Here is a 24,801-nt window from a genome sequence, read left to right on the forward strand (position 1 = left end):
AGGAGTTGAATGGGAAGTGAGGAATTGAATCAGGAGCTTGCTTTTAGGTATATAGGTTTGACATACCTATAAAACCTCCAAGTGGAGATGTCAAGTAGGCAAATGGATAAGGAGTACTGGAAAGAGGTGGATGAGATATAAATTTGAGAATGATCAATAGGATGGTGTTTAAAGCCATTTTCTTGATGAAGTCTCCTAGGTACAGAAGAAAGATAAAGAACTGGTCAATGGCTTGAGCCCTGGGGGCACTGAAACATGTAGAAGGAAGAGGATATAGCAAAGAAAACAAAGAGTCATTGAGAAGGAAGGAAGAAGACCAGGAGAGTGTGGTATCTGGGAAATGAAGGTGTTTCAAGAGATGGGACTGACTGATAGTGTCAAATGTTTTTCAGAAACGGAGTAAGAAAACAGTAAGAATTGACTATTCGATTAGGCCACATGGAGGTCATTGGTGACCTTAACAAAAGGAGATGTAGGGGTGTATTTTGCAACAAATTCAACCTTGGCAGGGTCATTGGGATGATACTTTGCTCAAAACCAGCTGTTTGATATGTTCATAGTTGATTTTTTGGGGTTAAGTGGCAATAGTGAGCGAATTCTGCTTTGAAACACTACACATGCCAGTATCTTCTTGGCCATATGTCTTGGTAGAGGATTCTGTGGTCTTGATTAATTACAAAAAGACCCAGAATTGTTTTCTGGAAAACAGTTTGCCTATGGGTACTCTCTTGATGGATTTCTGACCATTAGACAACAAGCCTCTGTACCACTAATGCCCATAATAGATACTTATTAAATATTTACTGAATGAAATGAAGGAATGAATCCATCCAGGCAATAATCTTGGATAGGCAACTTAATTTCCACAAAAGGTAGTCAGCTTGCCACATGTCCCTGTTATTCAGAGAGAGTATAAACTTACTTCATAATCAATAAAGTAGATTTTTTTCTACTCAGTTTCCTTGTCAGAGAACATAACTTCAAGTTGTCTGCAGACTACTTTTCTCTTTTGGGAAAAGTGGTGCCTCTGGAGGATTATTTGAAGAGTATACAGTTCATCCATCCCTTTACATAATGTTTTGTCTATGTATTAGGTCAGACTCAGAAAGCTTTTCATATGCATCATGTTCTCATACTTTCTTCTTGATTCTCCTGCCGCCTTACCAAAATTACTTTCTCTGATTTGCAATTTCTTATTATATCCCTGACATTTATGCAGGTTTAGTGGACATCTGCTGTTTTTGGCTGCCTAGCATCCCTTCCCTCTGTCTTCTAATAGCAGCCTCATGTCCTTTGGACAACTGCATCTTCCCCACTCCACATGGTTCTAGTGAGCCCCTTCTGATGAGAGGCTGGACACATACGATCCAGCACAAGGGTCTTTCCTTGGAATTTCCTGAGTTAACTTCCTTTCTCTTAGGAACTAAGAGGTTGTGATCCCAGAGCAGCCAGTGAACTCGTGAAGGAGCCTGAAAGAATGCTATTGACATCTATACTGATCCCAGATAAGAGATGAGATGGAGCAACCATGTTCTGAGACTGAATTCCTGGATCCAGCTGATGATAAAAACAGCTTGGCCCTGGCTTTCTGCATTTAAATTAAGGGAGCCAAGAATCAATCTCAATCTCTTGCTCTCTTAGCTTTCATTGTGTGTGTGTGTGTTTTGTTGTTTGGTAACTTGAGAAATAGCTGTGCAAAGTCCATTACTGTTTTTATGGTTGGGATACTGCTGACAACATTGTCTTCTACAACTCTCATGGTCCTTTATACAATGAAACTTGGCATGAAACTTTTCTCTTAGATCCAAGTGCTAGGAAAACCCTTGCTTTGTTGGAGTGACTTGCTGGTGTTGTTGTTGTTTTGCCTTATGGACATTGAGAACTAAGGTTCTAATTGTATTTCCCTTTTCCCTTTCTCATCTAGAGATTCCAGAGACAATTTTTTCCAACAATAGCAAGTATGTAGGATCTTAAGACCTCTTTAACTCCTTTTTCTCCATTGATATTGACCTAGTATTTTAATTTTTTTCTACTGCACTGATAGTATATATTTTATTTATAATTTTTTACTATTTTATTTATATATTTCATAAAACTCCACAAATCCTATTTAGAATAATTTTGGTGTATAAAAAATAAAATTTTTTAGTAAAATCATGGATCAGATAAACTCATGTGCCTATAGTAGGCATTTTGATCCTCTCTACAGAGAGGTAAACAGAGAATTATCCCTCCAAGTTTACTCAAATAGATACATAGCCAAAGATATTACTAATATTACCATTAAACGTTTATTGAGTACTGCTAGCTATGTGCTGCACATTGCAATGGACCTTGATTTTTCTGTCCTGCATTCACTACCCTACTTGTGGTAAAAGTACCTCCATTTTGTTTTGAGGGAACCCATGTGATTTAGGTGAAGCTGACTAAACCTTGGCTTCAGGGATAGAGCACATGGCCAGACTTTAGCCAATCACTCCACCACCGTGGCACAGTGACAGTTCAGCTATTCAAGACAGGCTAATTAGAGCTAATACTTGGGCTACTGGGGATCTGAGTGCCCTCTCTTCTGAAGTACTTGAACCTGGAAGGATAGAGATACAATTATTGCAGCTACCTTTTGAACTAGCGGGCCACTGAACCGTGGCTGCCAAGGGCAGAGCCAAGCAAGGAGAAAAAGAAGCCAGGTTCTGATGACAGTATGGTTGTTGCCTAAGGTGTCCCCGAAGCCTGCACTTCCCCTGGACATTTTTCAGTTGCATAAATAACAAAATCCCCTTTTTAGATAAGCTAATTTGAAGCTGGAGTTTATGTCAATCACAACAGAAAAAGTTGTGATGCAAGTGCTTTATATTTGCTGTCTCATTTAATCCTTACAACCTGGCAAGTATATCATTATCCCAATTTTGAATATGGGGAAAGTCTTAGTTAAGTAATCTGCCAAAATCTCAGGGTGGCAAAGCTAGGGCTCCCATTCATTCCAACTGATTACAAAGCACAATCAGTATGCAATACTACTTCAGGGCTAGAACCCTGACCTTCTTAGCTTGGTAAGTTTTTCTATTCTTTCTATTATATGAAGTTTAACATGATTAACACTCACAACTTCTTTATTGCTGAAATAAAAAGATATTTATCCTATAATATTCTTTGAAATTTGTTCTCTAACTACTTGTTAAATTGCACTTGGAAAGTTATCACTTTTATGTATATATGTTATATTCTACAATAAAAAATATGATTAAAAAGATATTTATAAGGCTTAATTCTCCTTCGCCTCCTCTCTCTTCCCCTGCCTCTTATCTTTCTTGTCCTCTTTCTCCCCTTCCTTATTTTTTATTTTTTCATTTTTCAAGTGTCTAAATAGCAAACATTTGCTCTACTCATCCCTTCATAGGTCATATTAGTTCTAAAATGGTCCTGGAGTTCAGTGTTGGCTTGGGCATGGCAAAGTCAGTTTATTGAAAACTTCCCCTTCTGAACTAATATTTAAAGACTAGAAGGGTTACATCTACAAATCAGTCTGATCAGCCTCTCTAAAAGCAAATCAGTGGGCCAGATATCAAAGACAACTAAATCATAAGGCCACTGTTACTCCTTCCCTTCTCTCACTCTTTAAAAGGGTGAAAAATGTGGATGGGCCACTAGGCCCTGGGAAAATGGCCAACTGCCATGTCTTCCCTAACAGGTTTAAAAGGGAATACCCTTCACTGTCTTAGCTCCCTCTTTCAACAACATTTAGAAAAAAAGGGAGGAATGTGATAAATCTTAAAGGTGGCTTCATGTCGTGCTTAATTTTTCAGGAAACTCAAATAAGCTTTAAATCTGTTTTATATGATTAAGAGCCCACTTCTGTCTTTTTTTCAGTAGAGTTAAGAACAGTTAATATCCCAATATTTAAAAAAGAAAGAAGAAAAAAACCTATTTAATTCCTTTCAGTTTCTTAATAGAACCTTGTATGTAGTCTTACTGAAAGCCTGAACACTAACACTCCTTAAGCATTTTGCAATGAAGGAGCAATTTCATTTTCAAACAAAATGTTTGAAAATTATGTCCTCCTCAACTGCCAAGATTGAGTGTGGTTCCTGGATTCATTTTTTTTGCAAGGACATATGATATTTTCTCCTGAAAAATTTTTTTAATGCTCTGTGGACTGTGTCAAATATCTTGGATATTACAAAGCCTCTACAGTTAAAGCCAATACCCAGAATTTGAAATTTTAGATATAAACTGGGAAGAAATTTATCTTTCCAAATTTGTAACTTCTAAGTCTATGGTGATATCTTGATGATAATTTTAAATACAGCTGGTTCTGTAAAATCTCTCCAGTTAACTTTGAAGTGATGGTCTACAACCAAATCATCATGTAATGGTATAAAGTTGTTTTGCCAATGGTGGGATGGTATAAGACATTTATGAAAAATAAATGTTAGGGTGAAGCTAGGTATTTTTTTCCAAAGCAGATAAATATAACCCTTTGACAATACTATTTTCTCACCTATAGTTTCATTTTTTTCGAAATGTAACATCATTTTGACCAAGTGATATTAGGGGGAAGACTGACTACTGCCCTTTGTATTCCATTTGCAAAAAGACTTATTATATGGTATTGCCTAGCAAAATAGGGAATGGAGCCAAACAGAAAATATTTGGTAAATTAACCAATTTGTTTGAGAACTTTTTACAATTATTCCTAAATAATCGGAAATAGCTCAGAATTTCAGACATGTAGAAAAATTATTTTGTAAGTAGATAAATCTATGTACTGATGTTGTACAGAGCAGTAGTTCTCAAACTTCAGTGTGCAGCAGAATCGCAGAATCCTAGAGGACTTGTTAAAAGTTACTGAGCCCCACCCCTGAGTTTCAGATTCAGTTGGTATGGGGTGGGAACTGATAATTTGCATTTCTAAGAAATTTCCAGGTTATACTGCTGCTGCTAATTCAGGACCACAGTTTGAGAACCACTGATATAGCACAACTGAAAATCAACTGAAGTGTTTCTTTTCCATTTGTAAGTGTATCTTATCTGGCTATGTATCACATTTGTTTCCTAGGCTATGTCACTCCCAGAGTATGAATCACCACAAAGGTTTTCTGGCTGCATCCCTTTCCACTCTGCCCCAAGTTCAAAGGCTTTCACAATCTCCCCTTGTTCAAGGGCTCCCTCTCTCCCAAACTGGAAGATTAAATGCCTAGTGCTACAAGAGAGCAGTTTCCTAGACTATATTTCTTAAACACTGTTCTCTCAATATTTTTATACATGCTCTTTTATTTTTTTTCCATTAATCTTTTTTTTTTTTACAAAACAAATCGTACATTCGATTATTCACAGTACCATACATAGTTGTACATTCATCACCAAAATCAATCCCTGACACCTTCATTACCACACAAAAATAACAAGAATAATAATTAAAGTGAAAAAGTATACATGCTCTTTTATAAACCTATTTTATGGTCAAAACATTTTGGGATACACTGGTTTAACTACAAAGAAAACTATTTTTAATCCCATAATTTCTCAAGTTTTTAATATGTAAATGTGTATTGTGAATTTCCAAAAGAGAAATAAAGTATGTGTCATGTCCCAAGTGGATTTGATCTTGGAACTATTCCTCAACCACTCCTCCAGTATGGAAAATGCTCTAACATGCCAAAAATATGGTGTGATGTTTAAATTAATTTAGGAAACCCATTAAATAGATGCACACAATCATGCTTTGGATTGCTATATGACCTTTTCTTGATCAAAGTAATAATTTACCAAGTGATATAAAGGAAGAACCCATGGCCCCTTGCCTCAGTTCAACGTCAGGGCTTTCCTGACCTCATCATCTAAAGTACTCCTGCCACTCTCCCCATTTCTTTTACATTATTATTTCATATTCTTCATAACATTTATCATGAGTATAAATTATCTTATGAAATCTTTAATTGATTTACACATTTATTGCTTTTCACCACTAAAATACAAGTTCAAAGAGGGCAATACCTTGTCTGTCTTGTCCACTTCTCTATCTTTAGCATCTATAACAGTACTTGGCAAATAAGGTGCAGTCAGTAAATACTTTTCAAATGAAAGTCTAAATAGATCAATAAAATAATCATCTAAGTTCTGATTATGAAATCTTATTACTAATAAAAGGTGTAGGAACCAGAGAGGGTGCTCTTTAGCACCTTTGGCTGGGGAAATTAGCATAATCTTATGATTTTAAATGGAGCAATTCCAATCTAATGATATAAAAGGGGAATTATTGATGCTGAAACTCAGGATGCCATTTTGTAGACTCACTTTTATTGTGATTTTTATCATACAATTTTAAGCATAGCACTATTTTAAAAAATAAGTATGTGAAAATTCTTGGCACATAAGACCCTGAATAAACATGATTTTTTTTCTTTCCCTCTAACTTGAAAGAATTCTGAAAATGATGCTACTTTTTGCTATAATATAAATTTCTTTGTCTTGGGCAAATCTAAAAAGCATCATTAGCAGTGCTTTTTTTTTTTTTTTTTTTAGCACACTTTTTTCTAAAGGAAAGCTTAATGTATATATTTGTATTCCTGTATGATAAACCAGTGTTAAAAATGTGTAGTGCATAAATGTTGCGAACTTATTGGTAATTTTAGAGAGGCGGAAGAAGTCTGATTGGCATGTATCATTGTTGGATATTACAGGAGATAACGTTAAATTCTGCCCAACAAAATAAGAGAAATCAGTCAGCAGGCTGTATTTTTAGGGGGGGAAGGATTCATTCAGGAACCCAAGACAATTGTCAGAATTGTCACAATTCTATCCTTAGTTGACAAGGTGATTTGAAATTGAGTTAAAAATGTATTAATTTTACTTCCAGGTATTAAAATAGAAAAATATTTACATCTCACCTCCCCAGGCCTTTCATGTGGTTTTAAATTTTTCTCTTGTTTAGGTTGCCTACATCCAGTCCCCATTCTCTTCTTTCAATCCTCTCATTGTCTTCCTCTAGGGGTTTATGTTTGTTTGTACTTTATGTTTTTATCCTTATTAGAGGAAAAAACTGGGTCAGTATTACTTGAACTTGTCTTCAGTTTCACTGTACTGTTCATCACTGAACAGCTTTCCAGCCCCTGGAAAAAAAGAAAAATGTAAAAATATTTGCAGAAACTGGGCCAGCCTCTCCGGGGGAAGTCCCCCTCCTCCAAGAAAACAAAACCTAATCAGCTGCAACTGTAGTTCCTGTCTATTCTCACAGTACCTTGTATTTCCTCTCTCATAATGCTCATATTTTATAATTGTTTGCTGAATATCTTTCATTCCCACCTAGACTCTTAGTTCTTTGAGGAACTAGCATTTTGCCAAGTATGTAATAATGTTTCAAATTTGTAGTTTAAATGAATAAATGATATATGCATGAATGACAGTAATGCACTAATACCCACTCACCCACCCAAGGAGAAAAGTTGCAGCAATCAACATGTTTAAGTGTGGGTCCTTTAGCATGAATTCTCTAGAAAGCCAGTGGAAAATTGTGGCATTGATATCTTTTACAATAATTACTTGGATAATTTAAGGAAGAGGTTTTGTTTTGTTTGGGGAAAGAGGGAGGGGGAGATGAAGGGGCTGAATTACTTAGATAAATCTCTTCCCCAGTAGCTGTGGACCGGCACTGCCTAGAGCCTTCTCACTCCGGTGGTGTCTCTCACCCCTCCAGCCATTCTCCCACCTCTTGAGGAGAAGTCCCGGTTCTCGGGGCTGGGGGTTTCCCGGGGATCCCCCTCCCAGCCCCGCCCCTGACCCGCCGGCCCCGCCCCCTGCCGCCGCCAGCAGGGGTCGCGCTGCCCCTGGCGAGGGGCGCAGGCGGGGGTGGGGGAAGCTCCAGCGGTCGGCTCGCCTTTCTCCGCTGCTGCTGGTTGGATAGTTTCAATAAAAGTCTTTTTTCTCGCTCGCTCGCTCGCTCTTCTCCGGGGAACAGGCGGAGGCGTCAAGCCGCAGCCGCTGAGTGAGAAAGCGACGCACACGCAGTGAACGAAAACGGCCGCCTGCGGTCTTCTCGGCTCTCCAGAGTCCGGCCCCAGAGCCCCGGGAGAAGAAGGAGCAAGCGCCCGGGCGGGCCACCTCAGCCCAGCATCGGCGCCTCCCTGCGCGCCTCGCTGCCGCCCGGACTTCTCCGAGGGGGATTAGTGGGCCGCCCGCACGGCTCGGCGGCCTGGGAGCCATGTTGTTCAGGGGGCTTGGTAACGCGTGAGGGACCCGCGGCCCCTCCCCGGCGGCCCCGGACTCTCGGCGAGAGCCAGAAGGCGGCGGCGGCGAAGGCCTGCGCCTCGGAGGCGCCTCGGTCTGCGGGCCACTGGGACCCGGACCTGCATCCGGTCGCCGCGGGCGTCGGCAGAGCGGCTTTCCCTCGGCGCCTCGCCTCGGGACGCGGCCCCCGTACTTGCTGGTGAGTTCGTGGCCGGCAGCCGCGCGGAGCTAACCCCTACTGCCGGTCCGACCCCAGGCTCGCAGGAGCAGCAGGGTGCGGAGGAGGGAGGAGGGCAGGCTGGGGAGGGGGCTGTGGGGGGTCCCGCAGGCACAGGCCCGGCCGGGAAGTTGAGAGAGGAGGGTGCGGCGTGGGGGTTTCGCGTGTGTCTGTCGTCTTTCGGGTCGCCCAGGCATTTCCGGGGGTGGGGTGGGTATGGGTGTCTGACGGGCTCTTTCCCGAGAGGCGCCTCGAGCCCCCGCCGCCGCCTCCGGTGCTTGCTGCCGTTGTGGTCTCTAGGGGAGGCCGGTCTCCCTGAGAGGAGAGAGGGAAGAGGCAGCAAGTCCCCCGAGACACAATGGTCCCCTCGGCGGGGGTGGAGATGGAGGTGGGGCTGCGTTATCCTCGCCGCGCCCGCGAGGGGAAGGAAGGGGCGCCGGGCCGCGGAGGTGGGCGAGCAGGCGGCGGCCGCGGCTCTGCCAGCTCCTTGGAGACGCCGGGGCTATGCGCGGGTGGGGAGCATGGAGGAGCAGGAGGAGGAGCCCGCGCGTGGAGAGCGGGCCGAGACAAAGATCAGGGCAGCTTCTCGCTGGCCGGGTACGCCCCTGAGTGCTGGTCAAAAGCAGAGATGGAGGGAATGTGAGAAGCCCAAAGAACCAATAAGGAGGGGAAAATTGGGGACTGCCAACTATTGTCGTCGTCGCAGTTGCTTTTCTCAGCATATTTGTGCCCGATGCTTTTGCTCCCCAACTCAGTTGGATAGCTCCAGATTTCCTCCCTCTCATCACTCCCACACTGCCTGCCACATTGATTCTCCTGTGGTTTACCCTTCATTCTCCCCCTTCTTTTCACCCACTCCTTTTCGGGTAAACAGTATTTTTTGCTTTCAGCTTGTAGAACGTTTGCTAATGACAGGATGCCTGAGCTTGTTTTGACCCTGAACTGCCTTGAACTCCTCTTTCTTCCTCCCACCCTTTCCTTTCTGGGATCTATAGTGTCACGTGGTCATTAACAATTAGCTTTTCTTCTGCAAACATGGTAAAAGCATTTAACTGAAATCCGTGGCGCTCCTCCTCTGTATCAGCATGTCCACCGAAGACACATCATTTTGGTCATGTTTTTCACCTCCTTACCTAGTTAAATTAATTTTCTAGGTATTAAAGTGGCAAATTTGGTATTCTTGGCTGCCGGACCTTCTTTCACTTACCAGGAAATGCTTGACTTAAAGACAGACAATTCTTTCTTCAAACTTTGCTGTTTCTTTTTCTCAGTCTTGTTGAAAGTCCCCCCCCCCAAAGGCGCTTGTGTAAGAAAGACAAAGTAACAAATATGACTTACTATATGTGTTAGACTTGTTTTGCTAATCATTGGGCAGAAGAAAATGAATGAGAGTTTAAGACCTTCAGGGTGCCTTGAGGAGGCAAAACCTCTCTGGAAGTTAGAAATAAGATTAAAGCAAATTTTAAGATTAGAAAAAATGGTAGAGGTACTATTCTTGGTTTTTTGTTCTTTTATGAGTCTAAGGAGTTGACTTATTTATTAAATGCTGGAGTACTGCTTTGTTAATGAAGTCATTTCAGTCTTTAATTCTGGCATCTTCATACTTCCATAAAGAATGAGTTGGAACAAAAGACAAAAATGTGGCTATATTAAAGAAATATTCTTTATATCCTGTTTCTGAGAATATTGGAATATAGAGGATGTTATCCTTTTATCTACTCAATCACCTCATGAATGCAGGGCTTCAAAGAAAATTGATGCCTTTGAATTTAATCTGTTTCAAAATTACTATGCAAATATAATTTGTCATTATTATTTGATTATTCTTTAAAATGAAAATAAAAACGTAATTGAAATATGAATGGAAAGAAAATTTTTTTAAAAAACAGTTTGATGTAGGGACCCCGATGTTGATATGGCTGTGAGAACAGTCACATCTTGTTCCTTGTTGCCACTAGAATGTTGACAGTGAAAATTATTTGTGAAAGGGATTTCAGTTTAGGGATGAGTTTCTGATTTATGGTGCTTCCTACTCCACCTCTACCACCTGCCATGTATTTTGGAGATCTTTGTGAAACTAACAGGTCATTTATTAGTAATCGATGTTTTATGTAATATTTGTTGAAAGGCTATATTGAGGATATGTTGTTCCCCCCCACACACCCCTGTATTTGTTAGTATTTAATTATATCATCAAAATTTATGTCTCACTAGCAGGAAACCTACCAAAATGTTAACAGAGGTTTCTGTATGATGGGATTTATGAGTGCTTAAGAACAAAACATTTCTTTGTTTTACAAATTTTCACAGTACCTTTACAATCAGAAAAAAAAAGTAAATGTAGAATTAAAATCTTGTTAGCATTTTAATTTGCCCATTACTTAAAGAAACATCTATAAAATTCTTAATTTATTCTTATCCTTGGGTTCAGGCCTAATAAAATAATTTTCAGGTAAGATATTTAATATAGTACAGTCTGCCATATGTTATCAGAAGGAAAAAAGAGAGAGGGAGAGAGAGATAAGGAAAGATGAAATTGGAAGAATAGATTCAGTGTCTGGTAGCTTTGCACACCAGTAATCTTGTTCTCATAAATCATTGGTTTTATAAAAAAATAGAAAAGTCAATTTTTTTTTTCTCTGTAGCACAGGATTCTTTATGTTGATTAAGCAGATTTTAATGTATATATTTGTTGATAAATTTATGTTTCCAGTATTGATTCAGTCCTAAAATTATGGTGGGAAGGGGTGATAAATAAAATCATTTTCTTTACTCCTTTAAAGCTTTTGTTTTTTTCCTTTGCTTTCAGCAGTATTTGTTCTCTTCTGCTTTCATTGGTGAAATGGTGCTAACTGAAAAACAGTGCAGTTATTTTACTGTGAACAATAGAAACTATAATGGCAACTGAGGTAGATATTAAAGTGAAGCTATTGATGTCCCTTATATTAAAAAAAATATGTGAAACTGAAATTTTTGCTTTACCCTTCTGTTTTCTTTGTTATTGTCTAATAGTGCCGAATATTTACAAAGCATTGCATTTTTAAATATTTTATATGTTTATATATTAACAGCTATTGCTAGATTGTTTTCCAAAAAGTTTATACAATTCATATTTCCACCAGAAGTACATGACAATTCCTGCCAATAATGAGCATTATTCTTTTTAATTTTTGTGAATCAGACTATTTTAATTTGCATTCTCTGACTACCAGTAAAGTTCAACATCTTTTTATATGATCCTTGGCGTTTTGATTTGCTTTTCTTTGAATTGCCTGTTCACATTATTTTGCCCAGTTTTCTACTGTGGACTTTTTTCTTAATTTTTAAAAGTTCTTAGCAATTGTTAAATGGTCATTGAAAATATCCCTCCCCCTTTTTTTAATTAAATTCAGTTTTATTGAGATATATTCACGTACCATACAGTCTTCCATGGTGTACAATCAGCTGTTCACAGCACCACCATATAGTTATGCATTCATCATGCCAATCTATTTTTGAACAGTTTTCCTTACACTAGAAAGAATCAGAATAAGAGTAAAAAATAGAAGTAAAAAAGAGCGCCCAAATCACCCCCCCCCATCCCACCCTATTTTTCATTTAGTTTTTGTCCCCATTTTTCTACTCATTCATCCATACACTGGATGAAGGGAGTGCGATCCATAAGGTTTTCACAATCACACTGTCATTCCTTGTAATCTACATTGTTACACAATTGTCTTCAAGAGTCAAAGCTACTGGGTTGGAGTTTGAGTTTCAGGTATTCACTTCTAGCTGTTCCAATACATTAAAACCTAAAAAGTGTTATCTATATAGTGCTTAAGAATGTCCACCCGAGTGACCTCTCAACTCCATTTGAAATCTCTCAGCCACTGAAGCTTTATTTTATTTCATTTCGCATTCCCCTTTTGGTCAAGAAGATTTTCTCAATCCCACAATGCTGGGTCCAGATTCATCCCCGGGCATCATATCCTGCATTGCCAGGGAGATTTACACCTCTGGGAGTTGGGTCCCATGTAGTGGGGAGGGCAGTGAGTTCACATGCCGAGGTGGCTTAGAGAGAGCGAGAGGGCCACATCTGAGCAACAAAGAGGCACTCGGGGAGACTCTTAGGCACAATTATAGGCAGCTTTAGCCTCTCCTTAAAGCATTACATTTTGAATCTTTATTTCTGTTCCCTGGTCTTTATATATAATAACAGCATCATGTCCTGGCATTCTTTTACATAGCATTTATACTTACACGGTGAATAATTATTTAGTGAATGTATTGCTGTATTGTAAAAAATGAAGATATATGCTAAACCCAGTTATAGAAATATTCTTTAGGGTATTTTATCTATTTAAAAAATTGTCTGTCTTTTCATACATGCAAAAGAAGAGTTTTAGGTCCTTTTGAATTTTGATTAGGTAATTTTTTCTTGAACTTTTTATTAGGAAATAGTTATTTAAAGTGCATTCTATAATGTGATTTTGGCATTTTGTATTTTAAATGTTGAAAATAAACAATAGGTTTATGACATTTAAACGCGTGCTTTATATAGTCTTTGTGAGGTTAAAAACTGTCAACACTTGAAAGCCTGGTATTGTAGACTAGCATTCAACCTACCATGTAGACAGTTTCTTTGAACTGGTGGAGAGAGTACCCATTAGACTGGCTTTTTAAAAAAAAATTGTGATGCAGTATTTACAATATTAAGCCAATAGTGTCATTAGTGGATTCTTTATTTTGCCCCTAGACTTATTAGTTGGTGGTTACTTTTAATATCTGCAGAATATTGACCTGGAAAGAGAAATTGCTAAGGACTAGAAAAATGTATTGAATATATTGGAGTGTAGCTTACCTTTCCTATCCTGTTTCATTTCCTGTTGGCAAACTTGGGATTTCCATAGACATCTACCAGTAAATCTAAGTCGGGTGCCTCCTATAAATAAATAATATTTTGATCTGCAGTAACATATGATACTGAAAACTGTATACAAGGAACTAGAGTTAAAGATCCATGGCATATAGGGATGAGGTGAAAATTAACTTGCACCCCAAAGTTTCCTTTTTAAAATATTCTTTTATATAAGATATTTGAAAGAAATTAACTTTAATTAAGTACTCCTATGCTAGGCACTATGTTAAGTGTTATTTTTGTTAAATATTTTATTTTTGTATAATAAGCCTGTGATATAGGTATTGTACCTGTTTTTCAAATGAGGAAGAGAGAAGCCTTAAGTCAGGTCAAGTAATTATCCTTAGGGTCCCACCACTATGGTGAAGCTGAGATTCCAGCTGAGGCACTCAAAGCACTAGGTTACACTGCTTCTACGATGGTGGGATTTGTAAACAGTGAGTATTAACTTCTGCTGTAGAGGACTATCAACAGTGGTAAATTGGGAAGGCGCCTAAAAAATTAGATTTAAATTCCATTGATGCTTTGAAGATTAGTTTTGCTACATAAAAAATTGTACTATTTAAAAAGGTATAAGATAGGACATATTTGTTACTCAAAATGAATTAAAATCAAGTGCTAAAAAGATATTTAAAATATTTGTGTATTTATTTTTAATCATTGATTTATCAAAGCTCTGCATAAAGTAGAAGTGAATATGGGTCCAGAAGGCAAAACAAAAAATTATACTTGACCTTGTGATACAAGTACATATACTTTCATTTTTACTTATATATTTACTTGTGCATTTATTTTGATTACACACGTTACAGTTAGTTTGCATAATTTAAGCATTTGCCATCAAAGAGAAGATAGTCCAAATGCATTCTATGTAGATTGCTTTAGTATTGGGTAAAAATTTTACCTTAAGGTAAATATATATGTCTATATAAATTCTCTCTATATAGGTATGTATCTAAATAAATTATGTAATTAATTGAAAATTGCCTGTTGGTTTTTGGTATTGCTAATTTTTTATTAAGGTGTAAAATTTAATCTTGTATTTTTATTATATGTAGCTATATACCACTGTAATAACTTTATATTGAAAACTGACCCTTATGATATAAAAATTGCAAATTAATGTTGTTAATATACATCTTAGCCTTGTTTGGATTTAAAGAACAGAAAATGTTATTGATTTTATCTGAAGGTTGGTCTATTAAAGTGAAAAATAATGAAAAGAAGTTTGCTTTATTTCTTTTGTTTTCCATAGGTTAATTAAAAAGTTTTGTCTGTCTTTTAATAGCACATTTTTGTTTCCTTTCATGCACTTGTTAGTGTAAATACTTGAAAGAATACTCCAAATTTTGTGTGTTTGTTTTGTAAACAATGGGAAGAAAGGACCCAAGGATAATTTTTCTCTGCTTGTATTCTAGATTAGTTGCTCATTTTGGTCTTCTCAAGTCATATATTTAATCCTGCTTTTCTTACCATTGATGGTTAATATTTTTTATTAGTATTTGTGAATGATGTTCAATAATATAAACAAAGGTTGGTAAAAATTGATACTAACATTTGTATCAATGACAAGGTAATAACATAGAAAGCTCTTATTGCTCCAAATTTAGGGACATTCTCCTTTAAGTTAGTTAATGTGTATTTTTACTATTATTTTTAAAGTAAACATTTTATTGAAGTATAACAATTCTAGATTTTAGTATTTTTATATTACTGACTTGTATTGCTATTGGTGGAAGGGAAGCGTTTCATTGACTCTGAAGTAAATTTTGGATTCCTAAGCAGAGTTTAATCCCTTGAGCCCGTTCTATTTCTTGAATTATTTTAAAAGAAGTGATCCTTTATTTATGGCTTTATTTTACTTGGTAAGTTTGGTCTTTCAATTAATTTGGGGGTACAATCAATAAGTACTTTTAAAGCATTTGTTGTGTCCTCAGCATTGTGTTAGGCACTATATATTTTATAAAAATGTAGTTGAATTTGGCCCCTGCTCTCAACAAGTTTTAGTTGTCTGGAGCAGTTGTCTGGAGCTGCTGTGAAATAACAGCAACATTGCTTGTCTGGAATGTTCTTTTTACAATCCTTTTCTCATGTTTTGCATGTTTTTTGTGTATTCTCATCCCATTTTGGGCTTTGTTCTCTTCACCTGTATGCTAATGATCTCCACATCTTTCTTTTTAATCGAAACCTCTCTTTCCTCTGAGTTCTGCTTCCTTTATCTACCAGAAATTGCTTCTTATTGGCCCCTCACCTAAACTGAACTCTTATTCCCTACCACTGTTCTCAACCACAGTGAATGAATGGAATCACATCAGCCTTATCAGTCCAGAAATCTTCCCCAACTTTGGCAGCTTCTTTTGTTTTTCTGTTATGTGCCCCTGTCCCCAGCGCAGTCACTTACATCAAGTCCTGTAAATTTGACTTGCCAAATATTTTTTAAATTTATCTTTTTCTGTTGTCACTTTATTATGTCAAGATTTTGAAATGTCTCACCTGAATTGCTGCTTCTAGTTTCTTTCTTTCTTTATATCTGTCTGTCTGTCTATCCCTCCTTCTATTCCTTCTTTCCTCCCTTTTTCCTCTTTACCCAGTGTTTGTATGCCTGTCTACTCTGTACTGGGCACTGTGCTATATTCTAGGATACCATGATGAGGAAACTTGGAATTACAATGCTGTGACATTTACATGAAGAAAAATTCTCATGTTTAAAGCCAAATATCCCTTATTATGAAGTCTTTGATCCACTTTAACAGAGTTATGGTGGTTCTATTATAGCATTTAAGTCCGCTCTAGCACTTAATACATTGTATTGTGATTAATTGTTTGTAGCTCTCTCCCCTTTTGGGCTGGCTTTGTGCTCCAGAGGGACTATTACTTTTTTCATTTCTGTATTTCCTCCAAATTATATGTTGTTTAATGGAATGCATGAAGCAGTGGGTTAGGAGAAATGACACTGAATTAGTAAATTAGTGTCAGATTAGTCATCGCCTAAAAAAAAAATTAGGAATAAATTTTAATGTAGTAGAAAACAAAAAGCCATGAATAGTTTTGAATATTGGAGCTGCATGATACAGGTACACAGTGTTTGAGAATAATCTAGAAGCAGTTTGCAGGCCAATTTAGAGCGGCAATAACTTGGCATTGTTGGGACTTTTGTTTGGAGAGAAAAGGGATATAGTCTTCAAAGATTGTGTGACTTTTTGATAGATTGGAAATATAAAATTATAGTATCCACATATAAAGAAAATAGGCATTTCTCAAGGTCTAAAAATGTTGGCCAATAATAAGAGTAAAAAATTTGGTTTAACTGATACAGTTTCATCCTGATGAAATCCAGTTCTTTAGACTGAAGTGTAAAGTACAGAAATGTAGTCAAAAGAATAGAATAGGCACCTGGGCCCTGCTGCTGCTCATGAGGCTCGGTGGGCCTCACACTCCTTGCACTCTGCCCTGAGCTGACTTGGCAGCCAGGCTCCCACGTTCATGGGATCCTAAGCCTTGGCTGTTATGGGGAATGCTCCTTGGGCTGGGGCCAGGGACCAGTGCATCGGCCAGGATGTGGAACGATTTCTGTCAGCAGCTCAGCAGCATGGTCAGCAAGCTGATCATCCTCCTGTTCAGCCTCATTTACACTTGTCAGTGCTTCCAAATTCTGGCTTGGGCCTGTGTGAGCATCTCTGGGTATTTCATTCTGGGGACCATGGTGAGAAAAATTTTGATGGGTCCCATTGTGGAGAAGCTGGTACAGCAGGAGAAACTGGAGGATGATTTCAGGTTCCAAGCTCATGCAGATCTAGGTGAATGCTGAATCTGCTGCTTTCTACAGAGCTGGGCATGTGGAGCAGAGGAGGATAGACCGCAGGCGGCAGAGGCTCCTTCAGTCCCAAACGGAGCTTATGTCCAAGGAGCTCTGGCTGTGCATCAGTGTCAACATGTTTAACTATTTGGGCAGCATCCTGAGTTATGTGGTGATCACAGTTTTCCCATTTTCAGTGAAATTTTGCAACAATAGATTTTTAACTTTAATTAACTGATCGTTTACATTGTATAACTTTTTTTAAAAGACAAGTTAAAAAAATTTTTTTTTTTTTTAATTTCAGCTTTTCTCTTCATGTTTCTCCTCTACTATAGGATACTCTTTTTAAATTGAATAACCAGACTTGTATTTGAGTCTGGAGGGAGGGGAACAGCACTTTCCACTGTCCTGGAATTTCCTACTCATAGTTATCCACTTCACTCCACATCTTTCCCTTCCCTTGTCAGTTGGAGTGCCTGTGCCACTATCCTCTAGAGCCCCTCTGGTATTCTTGTCTTAACCAGATGAAAATAAATCCCTTCTCCTTGGTCAAATAAAATAAAACTGGGATTTTTAAGACATAATCCAAGCTAGAGAATAGCAAAAGCAACAAAGTTAACAAGCAAAACCTAGAAAGCACAAAAGCATGAGATGAAAAGTTTTAGAGCCCAGGGGGGTTGCTCTAGAAAAATGTTCCCCAAAGTTCAGTTGTCTCCTTGCTGCCTTGGTGATTCTTGTTAGATCTGTGTACTATTTTTACTGTTAATTATTTAATATTTCACTCGAACTCAATTTAAAAATTTAAATTATTTTTAAAAGCAGTTTTACAGATGATATAAATAGAAAGCAACTGTAAAAATAAATATGGTGAAAGCCAAACTGTTGTTAAATTGTAACTAGACATGTTGCCTCGGAGGACTCTGAGCCGGAGTGATGACTGCTGTTTTGTTTTGTTTTGTTTTCTCATGTACTACACTGTTATTAACCGCTTGCATAAGTGTGGTGTATTTGTTGCGATTGATGAAAGTATATTTTTACGATTGTATTATTAACTATAACCCATGGTTTGCATTGGGGTTTACTGTTTGTGTTGTACAGAGGTTAAAGCATGGAACTATATTTAACACAGTAGTATATGCTGTGTTATATTGTGTTATACTGTGTTATATTGGGTTATATTGTGGTGGACGATGACTATGATTAGTAATACAAATATAAAAAATTTCTCCCATGAACTAGAACAAATGTATGAAACTATTACAGGTAGTTAATAATAAGAGTGGTATGTGGGGGAAAAACGCACCTAATTGCAAACTGTGGACTGTAGTTGACAGTATATCTTAATATTCTTTCATCAACAGTAATAAATGTATCACACCAATGCTAGGGGTCAATGATGGGGGAGATAAATGGGTAGAGGATATTTTGGGTTTTCTCTTTTTTTTTTTTTTGTAATGAAAATGTTCTAAAATTGATTATGGTGATGAATGCATAACTCTGTGATGGTACTGTGAGTCATTGATTGTATACTTTGGATGGATTGTATAGTGTGTGAATAGAGCGCAATAAAATTCCATTAAAAAAAAATAGAACAGTCCATTTAATGCCATTCCTGTCACTCCAATGGTTTCTGTATATACTTAACCAGGGACTTTGATTTACTGTAATTAAATAAAAACTACTTTATGGACAGTTTAAAAATTAAGGACACTTTATTGAGTTTAAAATTATACCTTTGCAGTAATATGTATGTAACAAGTACTAGATCTGTTTATGTTAGAAATCAGATATTATGGCTTGATAACATCTTCATTTAAAAGTGAATTTTCACAATTTATAAGACTTGGTGCTTTTTCAGATTACTCACTTCTTATTATATGGTCCTAAAACATTGACATTTTTCATATCAGTTAAATTTTCAAGATCATTATTTATTTACCTACATTTTATCATTTCTAAAGCAGTGGAGTCAGCATTGTATTTTGCAGTAATTTTTGCCTGCAAGTGTATGAGTATGGATTTTTGTTTTCCTTCCCCATCTCCAAATGTTCTTGTTTAAATTTCCATTTTCCTCTGAACCCCTTTCATCCAAGAAACCTTAAAATGATTAAAATATTTGTATTTTAGGTACTTTTTGGGAAAAAAATCTGTAACTTGTAAGTGAAAAGGCAATCCTCTGTCTTGCCCTTTTTTTAAAGCTTGGCTTTTAATGTGTACCTTTCACTATTGAAAAATGTCACCCTTTCTTTAATGCTGAAGTTTTTTTTTTTAACAGTTCTGTGGTTGTTTTAATTTTTGTTATGTTAACATAAATGCTAAGATTCTTTTTTTTTAACAGTTCTATTTTTTAAAAAATTTTTATTCTGTTAATGTACATACAACCTAAAATTTCCCCTTTTAACTGCTTTATACAATTCAGTGGTGTTGATTACATTGAGATGTTGTGCTGCTGTCACCAGCATTTATTGCCAACACTTGCCATCACCCCAAAAAGAAACTCTGGACACAATAAGCTTTAACTCCTAATTCCCTCCCCATACCCTGGGCCCTGGTAAACTGTATTGTACTTTCTGACTGTGTGAATTTACATGTTCTAATTATTTCATACCAGTGAAATCATATAATATTTTCCTTTTGTGCCTGATTTATTTCACTCAATATTACATGTCAAAGTTCATCCATGTTGTAGCATGCTTCAGAACTTTGTTCCTTTTTACAGCTGAATAGTATTCCATTGTATGTATACACCACATTTTATTTGTCCATTCATCTGCTGATGAACATGTCATTTACTTCCATCTTCTGACCATTGTGAATAATGCCACTATGAACATCAGTGTGAAAATATTTGAGTCCTTGCTTTTAATTCTTTGGGGTATTTACCTAGAAATAGGATTGCTCAGTCATATGGTCATTCTATACTTAACTTTCTGAGGAACTGCCAATCAGTTTTCTACAGGGGTTGCATCATTTTACAATCCTACCAACAATGAAAGACTATTTCTATTTCTCCACATCTTCTCCAATACTTGTTTATTTTCCTTTTTTTTTTTTTTTTTAATAGTAGCCATTCTAGTGGGTGTGAAATGGTATTTCATTGTGATTTTGATTTGCGTTTCCCTAGCCTAATGACCTGATTATTAGGCCAGAAGATGTCTTTCTGCACATTCTTCACTTGCATGAAGACATACATTTAATCAAAGGGGACTGTACAAATAGCAGTGTGGTACTTATAGGCTTAGTTGAGTTACAGCTTCTAGAGTGCTGCCCCCTGTCTTCCTGACACAGCTAATTCACCATCTTTGTTGGTTTCTTTGTTGGTTTCTTTTTCTTTTTCTCCTCCTTTGTTGGCTTTCTCTTTTTCTCCTTCTCTGTCAGCTCTTTTCTTCCATTGTCAGCTCTTTCCTCTCCTTTGTCCTGAACACTGGTGTGAATTCTTTGTTATAACCTTCCTGGTTTCGAGCAGTTTCAACGGAAAAAATTGTATTCTGGGGACAAAGATGGTATTTTTTTCAGTGTAATCCTGAGAGTAATCTAGTCACAGCAAAGTACCATACTTGAAGTTGTCTTCTACAATCCCATCAAACTTCAAGCAGACTTATACTTTTCATTAGCAGATTCTGACTTGAGCTTGTCTGGGTTCAATACTACTATCCTGAGTTTCTCAACATTTTCCTAGGACTCAGTTGATTTGGTGAGTTTAAGAAACTGTGGGACAACTGATGAAATCAGCTTGTAGTAGACTTCAGCATACTGCATTGCTCTCATGGCTCAAGCTATCTCTATCAGGCTGACCCCTGAGCAGTGTCTCACCAACTCATCAGTTCCACTGGTTGCCTCCATGTTGCACCCAGAATGCATGGCTTCACTTTGCCGGAAGTATTGAATTTGTTTCTCAGCTCTAGTAGCCTTTGTGGATTTTTCAAGATTTTCTGTATTTAGGATCATGTCATCTGCAAATAGGGAAAGCTTTACTTCTTCCTTTCAAATTTAGTTGCCTTTTATTTCTTCTTCTTGCCTATTAGCCTTGGCTAGAACGATCGGTATCATGTTAAATAATGTTGACAGTGGGCATCTTTGTCTTGTTTCTGATCTTAAAGGGAAAGATTTCAGTCTTTCACCATTTAGTATGTTAGCTGTGGGTTTTTCATATATGCCTTTTATCAGGTTGAGGAAGTTTCCTTTTACTACTGGTTTATTAAAATGTTTTTTAATCAAGAAGGAGTGCCGGATTTTGTCATATGCCTTTTCTGCACTGTTCTAGTTTGCTAATGCTGTCGGAATGCAAAACACCAAAAATGGATTGGCTTTTATAAAAGGGAGTTTATTTGGTTACACAGTTACAGTCTTAAGTCCATAAAGTGTTCAACAATCAGGCACCTTCACTGGAGGATGGCCAGTGGCGTCTGGAAAACCTCTGCTAGCTGGGAAGGCACGTGGCCGGCATCTGCTCCAGAGTTCTGGTTTCAAAATGGCTTTTTCCCAGGACATTCCTCTCTAGGCTGCAGTTACTCAAAAAATGTCACTCTTAGTTGCTCTTGGGGCATTTTTCCTCTCTTGGCTTCTCCGGAGCAAAAGTCTGCTTTCAATGGCCGTCCTCAAACTGGCTCTCAGCTGCAGCTACTCTGTCAGCTCCTGTGCGTTCTTCAAGTGTGCGTTCTTCAAAGTGTCCCTTTTGGCTGTAGTGCTCCAGTGAACTAATTAAGGCCCACGCTGAATGGGCAGGGCCACACCTCCATGGAAATTATCTAATCAGAGTCATCACCCACAGTTGGGTAGGTCACATCTCCATGGAAACACTCAAAAGAATTACAATCTAATTAACACTGATATGTCTGCCCACACAAGATTACATCAAAGATAATGGCGTTTTGGGGCACATATACATTCAGACTGGCACATGCCCTAATTGAGGTAAGTGATTTTATTCCTTCATTTTATTAATGTGGTGTGTTATAGTAATTGATTTTCCTTATGTTGAACCACCCTTGCATTTGTGGAATAAATCCCACTTGATCATGGTGTATAATTCCTTTAAGTGCTGTTGGATTCAGTTTGCTAGTATTTTATTGAGGATTTTTTGCACCTATATTCATAAGGCATTTTGGTCTGTAATTTTCTTTTCTTGTATCTTTCTCTGTCTTTTGATTAGAGTGATGCTGGCCTCATAGAATGAATTAGGAAGTATTCCCTCCTCTTCAGTTTTTTGGGAGACTTTGAACAGGATTGGTATTAATTCTTCTTGGAATATTTGGTAAAATTCACCAGTGAAACCATCTTGTCCTGGGTTTTTCTTTATTGAGAGGTTTTTGATGACTGATTCAATCTCTTTCCTTGTTATTGGTCTGTTGAGATCTTCTGTTTCTTCTTGAATCAGTGTAGGTAGTTTGTGTGTTTTCAGGAATTTGTCCGTTTCATCTAGGTTATCTGATTTGTTGACATACAGTTTTTCTTGGTGTCCTCTAGTAATAACATTTCTGTATTGAGTCCATAGTAGTGTCTCCTGTCTTATTTCTGGTTTTAGTTATTTGCCTCTTCCTTCTCTTTATCTTTGTCATTTAGCAAAAGTTTGTTGATTTTATTGATCCCTTCAAAAACCAACTTTATGTTTTCTGACTCTGTTGGTTTTTTCATTCTCTATTTCATTTACCTCTGCTCTAATTTGTTATTTTCTTCCTTCTGCCTGCTTTGGGGCTAGTATGCTCTTCTGTTGGTAGTTACTCCAGGTGTGAAGTTAGGTCTCTGATTTGAAGTCTTTTTTTTTTTTTTTTTTTTTTTGATGTAACCGTTCTGTGCTATAATGTCTACACTGCTGCCTTTTCTGCATCCCATAAGTTTTGGTATGTTGTGCTTTCATTTTTATTAGCCACAAGATAGTTCTTAATTTTCCTTGTGATTTTTCAAATTTGACCAAATAGTTGTTTGAGTGTGTTGTGTGATTTCCATATATTTGTGGATTTCTCAATTCTCTCTTTGTTGCTGATTTCTAGCTTCATTCCATTATGGTTGGAGAAGATGCAATGTGTAGTTTCACTATTTTTTTGATTTATTGAGACATAACATATTGCCTGTCCTGGAGAATGACCCATGTGCACTAGAGAAGAAGTTGTATCTGCAGCTGTTGGATAAGTGTTCAATCTATGTCTGTTAGGTCTAATTGTTTTATAGTACTGTTTAAGTCCTCTATTTCTTCATCAGTTTTCTCTCTAGCTATTCTGCCCATATTGAAAGTGGTGTTTGAAGTCTCCTGCTATTAATGTAATACCATCTATTTCACCTTTCAAATCTGTCAATATTTGCTTCATGTATTTTGGAGCTCTGCTGTTAGGTGTGTATCTATTTATAATTATGTCTTCTTGTTGATTTGACCCCTTTTGCAGTATTTAATGACCTTCTTTGTCCCTCATAACTGCTTTTGACCTAAAGTCTATTTTATCAGATATTAGTAAAGCTACCCCAGCTCTCTTTTGGTTACTATTTGCATTGCATACTATTTCCATCCTTTCACTTTCTCCCTACTTGTGTCTTTGCATTTAAGGTAAGTCTCTTGTAAAGAGCATATAGTTGAGTCATGCTTTTTCATCCATTCTGCCAATCTCTGCCTTTTGAATGGAGAGTTGATCTATTCACATTTAAAGTAATTAGTGTAATGTCGGACTTTCTTCTGCCATTTTGCTACATTTTGCTACATGGTCTTCATTCGTCCTGTTACCTTTTTTGCCTCTCAATTCTTCTGTTAAGGTGTACTTTAATATTTATGTGTTTTTTGTATTTTACGATTGACTCCCTTCTCATATCTTTCTGGATATATTTTTCATATATTTCCTTTGTTGTTATCCTGCTTCTTAAATTTAACATCCAAAACTTATAACAATCCTGATTGATATGATACCAACTTAGTATCACTTGTATACACATAGATAGTCCTCAGTTCCTCTATCCCTCACCTTTTTGTTGTACTTGTTACAAATTATATCTTTGTACATTGTATGTCCCACGTATGGATTTATCATTCTTTTATGCATTTGCATATTAGTACGTGTAAGAAATGAAAAGTGGAGTTAAATACCAAAAAATACCGTATAGCAGTATTAGCATTTGTAATTACCCATATGGTTATCTTTATGGGTGATCTTTATTTCTTCATGGCACCTTCATCCTCTGTGTAGTGTCCTTCCTTTCAGTGTGACAAATTCCCTTTAGCATTGCTTTTAGGGAAGGTCTAGTGGTGACACATTTTGTTTATAAGGTTTTGTCTTCATTTCTCCCTTATTTTTGAAAGAGAGTCTCTGTGGATTTAAAATTTGTGATTGGTAATTAGTTTCTTTCAGCACTTTAAATATTTCTTCCCACTGTCTTCTTGCCTCTATAGTTTATGATAAGAAATAGGTACTTTATCTTATTGGGCTCCCTTATGCATTAACATTTGTTTTCTCTTGCAGCTTTTCAGTTTTCTCTCCTTTTCCTTGACATTCAACAGTTTAACTACTATGTGTCCAGGTGTAGTTCTCTTTGAGTTTATCCTTTTGGGTTCCTTGGGCTTCTCAAATGTGCGTATTTATGTCTTTTGTTAAATTGGGAAGTTTTCTACCATTATTTCTCCTTCTCTTCCTTTGGGACTCCCATAATGCGTATATTGGTATGCTTGATGATATTCCACAGATCTCT

At 37.3% G+C, this 24,801-nt stretch overlaps 1 protein-coding gene and 1 pseudogene across 1 annotated transcript in view; one reads left to right on the forward strand and one right to left on the reverse strand.

The window, feature by feature from the left end:
• Window positions 1–7,849: 7,849 nt before the first annotated feature.
• Window positions 7,850–24,801, forward strand: part of CDK17 (cyclin dependent kinase 17) — a 134,714-nt gene continuing 117,762 nt past the window's right edge. The window contains exon 1 of the mRNA XM_037845732.1: window positions 7,850–8,422. The gene's annotated coding sequence lies outside the window, so the exon portion shown is untranslated. The remainder of the gene's footprint in view (window positions 8,423–24,801) is intronic.
• LOC119542590 lies at window positions 20,390–20,976 on the reverse strand (annotated as a pseudogene).

The sequence above is a fragment of the Choloepus didactylus genome, chromosome 8 (assembly GCF_015220235.1).
Source record: "Choloepus didactylus isolate mChoDid1 chromosome 8, mChoDid1.pri, whole genome shotgun sequence".
Lineage (NCBI taxonomy): Eukaryota > Metazoa > Chordata > Mammalia > Pilosa > Megalonychidae > Choloepus > Choloepus didactylus.